This window comes from Carassius gibelio, chromosome B1, assembly GCF_023724105.1.
Source record: "Carassius gibelio isolate Cgi1373 ecotype wild population from Czech Republic chromosome B1, carGib1.2-hapl.c, whole genome shotgun sequence".
Taxonomy (NCBI): Eukaryota; Metazoa; Chordata; class Actinopteri; order Cypriniformes; family Cyprinidae; genus Carassius; species Carassius gibelio.
The window spans coordinates 11,189,773-11,202,257 of NC_068396.1; the positions used below are offsets into that span (position 1 = coordinate 11,189,773).

Below are 12,485 nucleotides of genomic sequence, written 5' to 3' on the forward strand. Positions count from 1 at the left end.
CTTTCAGTCGATCACTCTTGACATCACGTCAGTGACTAACGAATTGGGATATCACTTCGATAGACCAATCTACTCTTAAAGTAAACTAAATGAGTCAATACACGTTGACATGCAATTATTGCATCCACCTGCAGCTGATCGCAGCGTGAGTATAAGGCAGCAAGTGCAATGCATACCAGCTTTTGACTTCAGAGCTGAACGACAACATCATTCTGCTCCATCCAGTGTCTTCAAGTGACTACAAGTTCTGCGCTTTTGGAAGCTTCTGGTGTTGGCTTTATGGCACTTCAGCGGTGGTCGTTCCGAGTTGAGTGGGTTGGGCACTTCAGGCTGCACTACCCCCTGTTTGTGCTGCAAGCTTCTAGTTTCCTGTGCTCCTCAGCACTAAAAGAGCATTTCCCTGAAAGATCAATTTCTATAAAAGAGCTTATACGGGTGCGTCTTTCTACCTTGCTGCCCTAATGCAGGTACGGCGGTGGATCCGTTGGTCCTGCTTGCACGGTTTCCTTCTTGCCTGGGTAGTGCTACCCAGCCATTCTCTATTGATTCTGTGAACCATCTGCCTTGACTATGTGATTCAGATTGCCAAGCGTACCCACCCCACAAGTTCAGTGGAATCCATTTAATGAAAGTGAAGGTGGCCGATGCTCCTGTCTTATGGCCAATCTTGGACTACAAATTTTGAACCGGCCCTTCACGCAGAAATGCATCTTCGGGTGTGTCTGTCTCCAAGATTGGTTTGCAGCAATTGACCTGAAGGACGTGTACTTTCATATGTCAATCCTTCCCCGCCCCATACCATTTCTGCAGTTTGCATTCGAAGGATGGGCATATCAGTACAAGGTCCTGCTCTTTGGCCTGTCTCCCTGTGTCTTCACAGAAGTCTTGGAGGCGGCTCTGGTTCCCATCAGACTATATCGCCTATTCAGACTATTTCTCCACAACTATATCACCTATTGGCTCATACTAGCACAGTCTTGTGATCAGTTGTTTGAGCACAGGGACCTGGTGCTCCGACACAACTGCCTGTTGGGACTTTAGGTCAACTGGAAAGAAAGCAAACTCTCCCAAATGCAGAGGATCTCTTTTCTCGGTATGGAGTTGGATTCAGTTGAACAGACAGAAATTTGCATGGTTGGTATTCATCAGAAGGTTCTGAGGTCACTTCATGCCATTCACATCCCAGGCCTGCTCAACCATATGGCCAGCAAGCTGTCTCGAGCTACGCTCCCGGGAGAATGGCAACTCCATCACTGTATGGTCCAGCGTATTTGGAGACATTTCGGAGCCGCCCAGGTAGAGCTGTTGGCATCTCCAGAGACCACTCATTGCCAGTTTTTCTACACTCAGCATTGACACACTGGTACACAGTTGGCTGCAGGGACTCCACAAGTATCATCTTCAATAAACAAGCTACAGATTTTCAAAAATCTTTTTTACAGTCTAAAATTCAACGGCTAGAGTCCTTACCAGGTCAAGAAAATGTCATCATATTACCCCAGTCTCTGCACTGGCTACCTATTACATCTGTATCCGTTATAAAATATTATTACTTACCTATAAGGTCTTTAATGACACATCTCTTTGGCCAGGCATTCAAATAATTAATCTCATAATCTTGTACTGCAGTTATATCTGATCAAATGCACATTAAAGCTTGCGTTAAACAAATAAATTTTACTTTTTTGGAACATCAGCTATGCTAATTACTGTATGTCTCTATTTGCTTCTCTGTTTCTGCCACATGATTGAGATCCCATGTTAAATAGTATTTACACAAGCTTCAGTCTGGATCCCGAACACCTGAGAAATGATGATGCCAACCCCATCTGAGGACCTCAGATGGTACCAACCCTGAAACAACATATAGAACTATCAAATTTTGTTATAAGTTTGATTGCATCATATAATATTGTTATTTGTTCCTCAACTCTTCACCGTAGCACCATGACAGAAAACTGGGCCAAGCAAAGTATGAACTGGGTTGAGGATTTAATCTGGAACATCTAGCAGGATGGATGGTTTTTGGAATGATATGTGGAGGAGTTCCTGAGTTTTGTATATCTGGTGACCTGGAGCAATCACATGATTAATGCCTGCTTCCAAATGGGACCCGATGGTAATTTGTTTCGATTCCTGTATCCTGATGATTGTTATAAACCCATAGCATACTTTATTAATAATGTCCTCGATTTAAATGGCTCTCAATTACATGTTGATGTGGATGATAGTTGTCCTGTTCCCCTTCGGAGGCAAGTTGGAGCTTCAGCTCATCATCTACAGGCACCTTCCACATACTGATCCAAAGAACCTGGTCATTCTGTTTAACTTGCATTTCCCCTAGTTTTCCCGAGTTCAGCTTCAGTCCTTGGCCCAGATATAGCAACTTCTCCACTGTCAAGCCCGCCAGCCAATTCACTCCCAAGCTCTATGATGACAGCAGCTATCTCCTTCACCTCGGCCCAAAAGAGGAGAATCAGGAGGAAGACCACAGTCAAGTGATGGCTCTAGCCCCTGACCAGAGTCGAGAGAGGGCTTTCTGTTTCAGAGTTCGTCAAAGTTTTGTGTGAATTGACTTTCAACAGAGGGAAGAAAACTCTCAGATTTCAATACAAAATATCTTTATTTTAGGTTTTATGTTATGTTATTTAAAAGGTTAATTGGTTTGGAACGACATGAGGCTGAGTAAATGATGATGATTTTCATTTTCTTTTGGGTGAATTCACACAATATTCATGCTAGAGTTAAAGATCTTCGCCCGAAACCGACGGGCCCAATGGGTTCAGGCTTAATTTACATAATTTTGCTTGGGATTGGCATTGGGCTTGTGCTTGTGCTCCAGCTTGCACGGTAAATTAACAGTCATGCGATGCATTTCAATTAGTACAAGATACAAAAATGGATCTTGAGGAGGTGAAATGGAGGCTTGCCTCTGGCATATACGTTTTGATTGCAACAGCAACTAAGGTGAAGTGACATACAGCCAAGTATGGTGACCTATATTCAGAATTTGGGCTCTGCATTTAACCCATCCAAAGCAGTGTTGCCAACTTAGCGACTTTGTCGCTATAGATTTAGCGACTTTTCAGACCCCCATAGCGACTTTTTTCCAAAAAAGCGACTAGCGACAAATCTATCGACTTTTTTTGACAGACCTTATTTATTCTCTGAGACTCTCCGGTACTGCCACACGAGCTCTCTCTCTCTCTATTTCTCCCACAGAGAATTTTGGCTGCCTTAAAATGCAGTACATGAGCACAGAAAGGGCAAGATAATATGACGCACTTACGTCATGAATATGCTAATTAGCATATTAAGTCATCTAGCGACATTTAGCGACTTTTCATGGAAGGGTTTATCTATTTTCCATTGAAAGAAGTTGGCAACACTGATCCAAAGTGCACACACACAGCAGTGAACACACACCCTGAGCAGTGGGCAGCCATTTATGCTGCAGCACCCAGGGAGCAGTTGGTGGTTTGGTGCCTTGCTCAAGGGCATTTCAGACATGGTATTGCTGGCCCAAGGCTTGAACCCACAACCTAGGGAGTCAAACTCTCTACTCTCGCCACGACTTCCCCTCGAAAAAGCAATGTAAAAAACAGCAATGTCTGGGGAGTGGAAAAGTTTTGACCATGTGCATAATGAGTATAATGAGCCAGTGGGTTATGCAAAGTGCAAAAACACATCGCGTTGAGGCCGGATTGTGGAGAGAAGTTGCCGGAAGCTGCGAAGCAAATTCAGCGGAGCATTTATCTTAATTTTGTTATTGCCAAATACCCATCTTAATTTAGCATTTATCTTAATTTAATTTAATAAAGACTCATTTTTATTGGTGTGTTGGACTATATATAGGCTAAGTGTATGCCTAGGCCTATTTAGAGTGCTGAGATGTTACGATGTTACAAACAACTTTTTTATTTGTTTGTTACAACTTCCAAGTGGCCTATAGCCTAAGGTAGTCATGAATAAATTATATTAAAACATGTATGAATGACTCATTCTAGACAAAAGGCAAAAGAGCTGTGTGTATGCACACATTTGAATAATGTTGGACTGTAAACAGGTTCGGGCTTTTAAATAGCTGTCAATCAAAATGTACTTGTTGGGCCGAATTCTATCGGTTTCTTTTGAATTCAGGCTGGAGCTGGTTGCTGAAACCACGCCCACGCCATATATAATATATATATTAGTATATTAGCTATATAGACCAAACTAATTGTTTGAACCAGGCTGTAAACATTTATTTATTAATTTTTCTGCTGTAAAATTGGGCATTTTAACATGGAGAGTCTATGGGATTGATTAACTTTGTAGCCAGCCTTCAGCGGTCAGTTGACGAATTACAGTTTAGTCACTTCTGTATGGGCTTCACGAGAGGGAGAGTGGGAGACTGCCGCTTGGCTATGACACAAATTTCTTTAGATTAGAGAATAAAACGTCATCAGCATGCACTAGTGTTAATCAACAAGAGCATGATAAATCACACTTTAGGAGATGTAGTTTTTATGTGTACTGAATTAAAGTGTAAGTTGCGAAAGAGGAAGGGGTAAGAGCTTGAGGCAAGCAGTTTTATGTTTTAGTGCCCTGTCGTGTTGATTTGTATTGGTTGGTCAATAAATGTGGATCATACGAACAAACACTCTGTGTGATGATCAACCGCTGTCTTTTGAACCTCTCTCACTATAAGACACCACCAATTAGGAGCCACACTCAGAGAAAATGCCACGACTGTTTTATGATGCCAATCTTTTGTCTGGGGTAGCCAAAAACCGTCTTGAGCTGTACATACATCACAGCTTGCCAAACATCATTGCACTATAATGATCGTCATTTACATTTCTGTGTAATTAAAACATCTGGGCAAATCTGCTCTCCCTTCTTGTTGGTAATTCATTTCCAAATGAGCCACTGCTGCCATCAATGCAAAGTCACAACCACTGACCAGCATCTCCATGGCAAAATATCCTCACTATTCCAAGCAGAGTACATAACAGCAAGCTGTGTGTCCTTGGAGGCAATTAACCCAGAGTTAATTAGAAAAAGAGTCCTGTGATTCCATTGGATGAGACAGAAGTGAGGAACTGGATGAGGTTGATTTAGAACAACACTCTAATCACGGCACAGTCCTGAAATTAATCATAACTGAGCATGTATGTGTACAAATCCATTACAAAGCATTCCAGTATGACAAGGAAAGTGAAAATGCTACCAGAGAATCACATTGAGCAATAACACATCATTTCTGTGTTTTGTAGTTTCATGCATTAGGCATGGAGACAAAAGATAGAGTGAAACACTCAAAGCCAAAAACATCTGAAAATCTTTGTCAAGAAATGTCATTTGTTATTATTATTGTTCTTTTTTTATTGTAATTTCTTTGAAATCATTCCGATGGATAAATCAAAAAATAATGTTTACAAGAACACTGAATAAATTAATTTGTGTTGATGCATGATTTTGCATTCACTGCACAAACACACTGAGTATACTGTACTAACAATAATCCTTTTCTTTGTTTTAAAAAAGCAGACTAAATATTTATCTATTTCAGCCCTAATCAGGAGACAACAAACTCACAAAGCTTTGTAATGATGCTTATAGTAATCATGCAGTAAAAAAAAATCCCATTCCTTTGGTGATAACAGTCTGCAGATGTTCTCCTGCACCACTTCATAGACAATGAGTGGAAAGAATTTTAGATTGACACAAATGTAATTTATTATATTAAACAATAACAACATTAGCTTGTTCTATGCGTCAAATGTCATTAATTAATTTCTACATCATTGCACATGCGCAATAGTTTTCAGTTTCAGTTTTCCATCCAATCAAGTGTTTATGTGTCTCGATTAGGGCTGGGATAAACGATTATTTTTTAAACAATTAATCTATAGATTATTTTTTCGATGCATCGATTAATCTAACGATTAATTTTTTCCTGACCGATTCGATTTCGATTATCTCCCCATTAATTGACTACTAACAATTTATACACATTGATTTACATATCTGAACGAAAAAAAAACATGAATTCCTTAACATTGCAATATATGTTTATTGCTCTTAAAATTACAAAATAAAAGACTAACTAAGAATGCATTACTTTGCACTTGTATAGAGATAGCATTCAATAAAACCTTGAAAACACATAGCTTACTGAAACAAGCTTACTTAGGCCTAGCTTACTGAAAAAAAGTTATTCTTTCAGATGAAAATTACAACATTTTTTTTTTTTATTGAATGCTAGACATCAAGTTGTTGGTCACCCAAAATTAGAGCAATTGAAAGAATACAGTAACCAATGTAAACTTGAGGGCTTTAAGCTAATACAGAGAGTGTTAAAAAAAAAAAAATAACAGTGGGAGCCAGCAGCCTGTCATGGTGAAAAAAACAAAAAATCTCAGAATGCTTCACGTGAAACTTTGGCGTTCCGCCCTTTTTCTATCGTGTCTAATGATTTTGGTTAATATGCACGAGGGAGAGAGAGCAAGACAGCGCTCATGTAGTTTGAAGACTGTGAGTGCGGGAGCGCGCATGAAACATTGATTCACCGATCAAATAAGGCTTTGACAGCCGCCCCAAGAAAAAATATCAATGCAGAAAAACCCCTGGATTGGTTGGACAGAATGTTGATCCGGTCATCGCGTATATTCAGCGCACATAAGGTAAACGTTTTGCAGACGTATTTTTAGAGAAATAAAAACAGGTCGACGAATCGATGCGCATATTTCATCGATGACCTCGACGCGTTGTCCCAGCCCTAGTCTGGATTAGAAAAGATTTTATCCCACCCTCTCAAACCAATTGAAATTTAAATTGGTGTGGGTGTTATTTCAATTTTCATTTGATTTAAGACAGAGCACAACCTTGTACCATATTTCTCAAGAGTTTTGATAGCAGATCCTGTTAACATTTTGCTGTGCCCTGAAACTTTGTTTGTACTGCTGGACAGAATTTGATGTCCCTGTGCAACATCCTCCATCACATCATCCGCAACCTTGAAAAAAACACCTGTAACAACAGGACACAGACATATGAGCTGCAGGCTGACAGAACATTTTACCAAACATCCGTCTAACCTCATTCTGTACTCCAATTTCAGAGATTCAATTTCAATTTCATAGGCTTTTATTTAGAATTATTTGTGTTAAATTATTTAATTAAAAAGTGTGTGTAAAGATGAAAATATTTATAATATATATACATATATATATATAAAACAAAATATTTAGTATTTCTTTCAACCTTCTGAAATTGCCGTTTGGAGAACCATACCTTTCTGAAGGTCTTAATACTATTATTACTCCACTTTCCAGCAGTGCAAAAGATATTCATCCACCTCTCTCTCTCTATCTCGCTTTTTCCTCCACCATTTAAGCCCTCTGACTGATATTTTCAGCCGTGGAGTCAAACAGCAAATAGAAAAAGGCAGATGTTTATCTCGCTCTCTCAAGGGAAACTACACTCTAAAAACTGCTGGGTTGAAAACAACCCAATTTGGGTTATTTTGACAACCCAGCGCTGGGTCAAAAAGGGACGAACCCAGCGCTGGGTTGTTTTAACCCAACCAGTTGGGTTATCATATTTAACCCAGCCTGCTGGGTTGCCTTTTTTATTTTTTATTTCTGTTTAAAAAAACAGAGCGGGTGTTTTTTTATCACTGTATTTCAGAAGGAAAACTACTGTATTTAGAAAATGTTCGATATCATTTCGCATGTGCTTGATAAGGCAGCGTTTGTGAGCTCAGTACCGCTCTGCAGCCGTTACCGGAGAAACCTACCTCTCCCGCTCTTGGCGCCTCCTGCTGGCAGAAAATAAACTCGCAGAGTGCAGCCATGTGGGGAAACAATACATTTCTACGTTAAAATTAACCCAAATTGAGCTAGGCATTAAACCTACAAATGCTGTTCATTTTAAATATCACTTTTACACACAAATAATAATTACCAAAAGGAAAATATTTATTAAAAACAAGAGAAAAGTCAAAAAGTAACATGTTAGAAGAAATGCAGAAAAGGATGGCATTAACAGCTACAGAGTTCATAAAAAAAGCATTGAACATTTAATGAATATAACTTAAGATCAAATTGGACTTTGTTCAATTGTATATATTGTATAAAAATATACGAAAACACATACAATAAATTTACAATTAGTTAGGTTTTTTTCCAACTATTCTGGCATGACAGTACACAAATACATCACATTAACTTTGATATTATAACATTTAACAGACGCATGTGTGTGTGTGTGTGTGTGTGTGTGTGTGTGTGTGTGTGTGTGTGTGTGTGTGAAAGAATGTGAGCAGGTGTATGAATGACAGAGTGTAAACTAAACAACACAGAAAAAGCATTTAACTTTTTTTTTTTTTTTTAACAAATTATACACTTACAGTTTGTTTCATAGTCCATGAATACAGATCATGCATCACGGTCAATTTTCATGATCTCTTTAGCATAACTGATGTAATCATGAAGAAGCCCCATGAGCACAGCATGTGACATCTTCTACATCATCCAGGGCAGCGTCCTCCTTTAAAACCACCGCTGCATCAGTTTAGGGGAAAGAAGATTCTCCTCTCTGACCAGGATTCATCCCAGTCACCGCCTGTTCTTCATCAGTGGCCTAAGAGAAACACATTTGAAAAAATTAAACATTTAATTAAACTATCCATTTTCAGGTAGAGGTGTATTCACATCTGTAAGGATAGGTAAATAATCGGTTTTAAAGTTTCAACACTTTGTGTGGTTGTTTAATGTCTGTCTATCACAGCTCTCATGAAGTCTATAATGGCAGCACTAGTGTGAGGACATGCGATATTGTTTGAATAAATATTGCTTTCAGAAAGCTTCTTTACTGAAACATTAAAACAGACATGACATTCACATACCTCACAATATTCATGTACATGGAGGGCTGCTCTTCAAACCGTTAGTTCACCAAATAATTAAAATGTTCATAATTTACTCTCCTCATGTTTTTCCAGACTCATACAAAATCTGCTAATTTTTTGGAAAACGTATGAATATATTTAATATTCTCTTTTTGTGTCCTCCATTGCTGGTCTGGGAGACCAGTATTTTATTTTGAACATACATGTTTGCTATCATATAATTTAAGATGTATTCATATATAAATATCAGAATTTACTTCTACAATAATTCTATATTTATGAAGCTTGAAAATACTGATTATCTAAACTATAAATGGATTAACAAATATTATGAGAAAACTAAAAATATATTAATTTATGTTGTAAAGACAGACAAAAGTCTTATAGGTTTGGAATGACTTGAGGGCAAGTAAATGATTTTTTTGTGTGAACTTTACCTCTAAGAGCGAAGACCAAGAATAATGACTCTCCAAATCAGACAACTCCAAAGTTGGTTTGAGTTCTGCAATAAAAAACACAGACATCAATGGTCTTAATGAAATGAGCACGTAATCACACTGTTGTTGCATCAAAATGTGAAGTAAACTGGCAGGAGACAACAGAAAAATTTATTTTCTAAAAATAACTTACATAAAATCTCAAAGGAATGATGCTCTCCCATGTCTCTTGCTTTTAACATCTACAAAAACAAAAAACAAACATTATTTTACTCTTAGTAAAACACAACAACTGATAACATGAAATTTGAAGTTTACTTGCCTTAAACGATATTTCCCTCTCTTCAGAAGAAGCTGAGAAAACCACCTCCTCACACAAGCAGACTTCTGTGTCCTTAACTCCAGTTAGTTTGAGTTCTGCAAAGAAGGGGCATCAATGGTTTCAATAAAATATTAACATATACATACATACATATATAAAATCACATTGTTTTTGCATCAAAATGTGAAGTTAACAGGCAGGACACAACAGAAACATTAATTTTCTAAAAAAAAAAAAAAGTAATAATAATTTAACTTACATCAGTCTCAAAAGAATGAAGTTATCTTGTCTCTGGATTGCAACATCTAAAAAAACAACAACATTATTTTAGTCTTAGTAAAAATAAAGATAACTTGATGTTATTCTGAAGTTTACTCTCCTTAAACCGTCTGTCCCTCTCTTCAGAAGAACACCTCCTCCTCATCCTCACACAGGTCTGTGACTCCTCACACAAACAGCTTCTGTGTCTTTAACTCTCAGCGCGAGGACAATGAAGACAGGAGCTGGACAAGTCTGAAACATTACATGTAAAACATACTTTTAACAGTTACCACTTCAACAGCCTCAAAATAATTATGCTAGTCTTTACTACACAATGCCGTTTCCTTTAGGAGACAAAAATACATTCAGTTTAACCGCGAAAAAAAAGACAAATTCACATGAGCGTAACCGTGACCATAACCGTCTGTTAACGCCTCAAAGAGAACAGATAATGTAAAATCTTATGTAAATATGACAAAATACATTCACAGACGTTATATTAAAAGTACATCCTCCGTTCAATAACGTTACATGAGGCAGTTAAGACCTCCGTGTCCGAGGCGAAAACCGCGTCCGTTTATATATATATATATATATATATATATATATATATATAACGTTAAGCTCCTTTGTTTCCGCCTTTCATAAAACCTTCCGCCTTTCATACAACCGGGTAAACAATAAAAGATAACTTTACATTTTGAATATTTAACGTTACTTACCATTGTCTTTCACTCGCTTCTCGCTTCTATCACGCTGAGAAAATGGCGGCTGCTCGCACTGGAGACGTACGATTTTGACGTGACGTGCGTGCTCTCCTTCACGTCCGCGTCCTCAACCCACCCCGCTGGGTTAAAAAAAAGAGTTATTTTCAACCCAAACTTGGGTTAAAACATCCCAAAGTCCTATCCAACGGCCTCAACCCAGCAGTTGGGTTGAAAGAACAACCCAGCGTTTTTTAGAGTGTAAAGCCAAGCTGAATACCAGGTCTTACCTTTAATGAACTGAATCATTCCAGACACCCTCTTGGGCAGTACACATGCTGCTGATTAACTGAAATTTAATTTGGGTGGAAAAAAAATATTCTTCCACTATGTTTATTAATAATAATAATAATAATAATAATAATAATAATAATAATAATAATAATAATAATAATAATAATAATTATTATTATTATTATTATTATTATTATTATTATTATTAATGATGTATAATTATATATAATTAGAAAAATAAAAATAAATTTACAATTTACATTAATGTATTCAAAATTTTAAACAATTTTTTTTCATATTTATATATATTCATTCAGACTATTCAGATTTGTTTCTGTATATTCACAATTTACATTTATATATTCAGATTTATTTCTACATATTCAGGCTTATAAGTATATATTCAGCTGTCCATGTATATATTCAAAATTACAACTATATATTAAGATTTATTTCTATATATTCAGACTTACAAATATATAATCAGTTATATATTCATAATTATAACAATAATAAAAAAAAAAAACTATAGGGAAGACTACTGACTTGACAGAGTTGTCCATAAGACAATCATCAACACCCTCCACAAGGAGGGTAAGCCACAGAATGGCATTGCTGAAAGGGCTGGCTGTTCACAGAGTGCTGTATCAAAATATATTCATAGAAAGTTGACTGGAAATAAAAGATGTGGTAGGAAAAGGTGCTCAAGCAACAGGGACCACAGCCTTGGTAAGATTTTCAGGAAAAGCTGATTCAAAAACTTGACAAAGCTTCACAAGGAGTGGACTGAAGCCGGAGTCAGCGCATCAAGAGTCACCACACTCTGATGTCTTCAGGAAAAGAGCTAGCAAGCCACTTCTGAAACAGAAACAAAGTCAAAAGCATCTAGTGTAACTTGGGCTAAGGAAAAAAGAACTGGACTGTTGCTCAGTGGTCCAAAGTCCTCTTTTCAGATGAAAGTAAATTAGCATTTCATTTGGAAATCGAGGTCTGTAGTCTGGAGAAAGACTGGAGAGGCACAGAATCCAAAGCCCATTGTGAAGTTTCCGAAGTCAGTGATGATTTGGTGTGTTGTGACTTCTGCTGGTGTTGATCTATTGTGTTTTATCAAGTCCAAAGTCAATTTAGCTGTCTACCAAGAGATTTTGGAGCACTTTATGCTTCCATTTGCTGACAAGCTATGGAGATGCTGATTTCATTTTACAGCAGGACTTTAGCACCTGCCCACAGTACCAAAACCACTTCCAAGTATTTAGTTCACCATGATTTTACTGTGCTTGATTGGCCAGCCCTGACCTGAACCTCACAGAGAATATATGTGGTATTGTGAAGAGGAATATACGTAACATCTGACAAACAATACAGAGGAGCTGAAGGCCGCTATCAAAGCAATCTGGGCTTCAATAATGCCATAGCAGTGCTGATCGCCTCCACACCATGCCGCACTGAAGCAGTCATTTGTAGAAGAAGAAGCCCCAACCAAGTATTGAGTGCATAATTAAACCTGATTTAAAGATATTGAACATTTCTGTTTTGTAAATCTTTTTTTGATTGATCGTTTAGAAAATATT

At 37.6% G+C, this 12,485-nt stretch overlaps 2 long non-coding RNA genes across 2 annotated transcripts; both read right to left on the minus strand.

Moving 5' to 3' along the window:
• Positions 1–8,005: 8,005 nt before the first annotated feature.
• On the minus strand, positions 8,006–9,581 carry LOC127948580 (uncharacterized). Its single transcript, XR_008152119.1, has 3 exons — positions 9,527–9,581; positions 9,334–9,398; positions 8,006–8,628 (listed from the first exon to the last, which is right to left on the minus strand). It is a non-coding gene; the product is annotated as an uncharacterized LOC127948580 (long non-coding RNA).
• A 74-nt stretch (positions 9,582–9,655) lies between these two features.
• On the minus strand, positions 9,656–10,843 carry LOC127948581 (uncharacterized). Its single transcript, XR_008152120.1, has 3 exons — positions 10,639–10,843; positions 9,915–10,168; positions 9,656–9,750 (listed from the first exon to the last, which is right to left on the minus strand). It is a non-coding gene; the product is annotated as an uncharacterized LOC127948581 (long non-coding RNA).
• Positions 10,844–12,485: the final 1,642 nt, after the last annotated feature.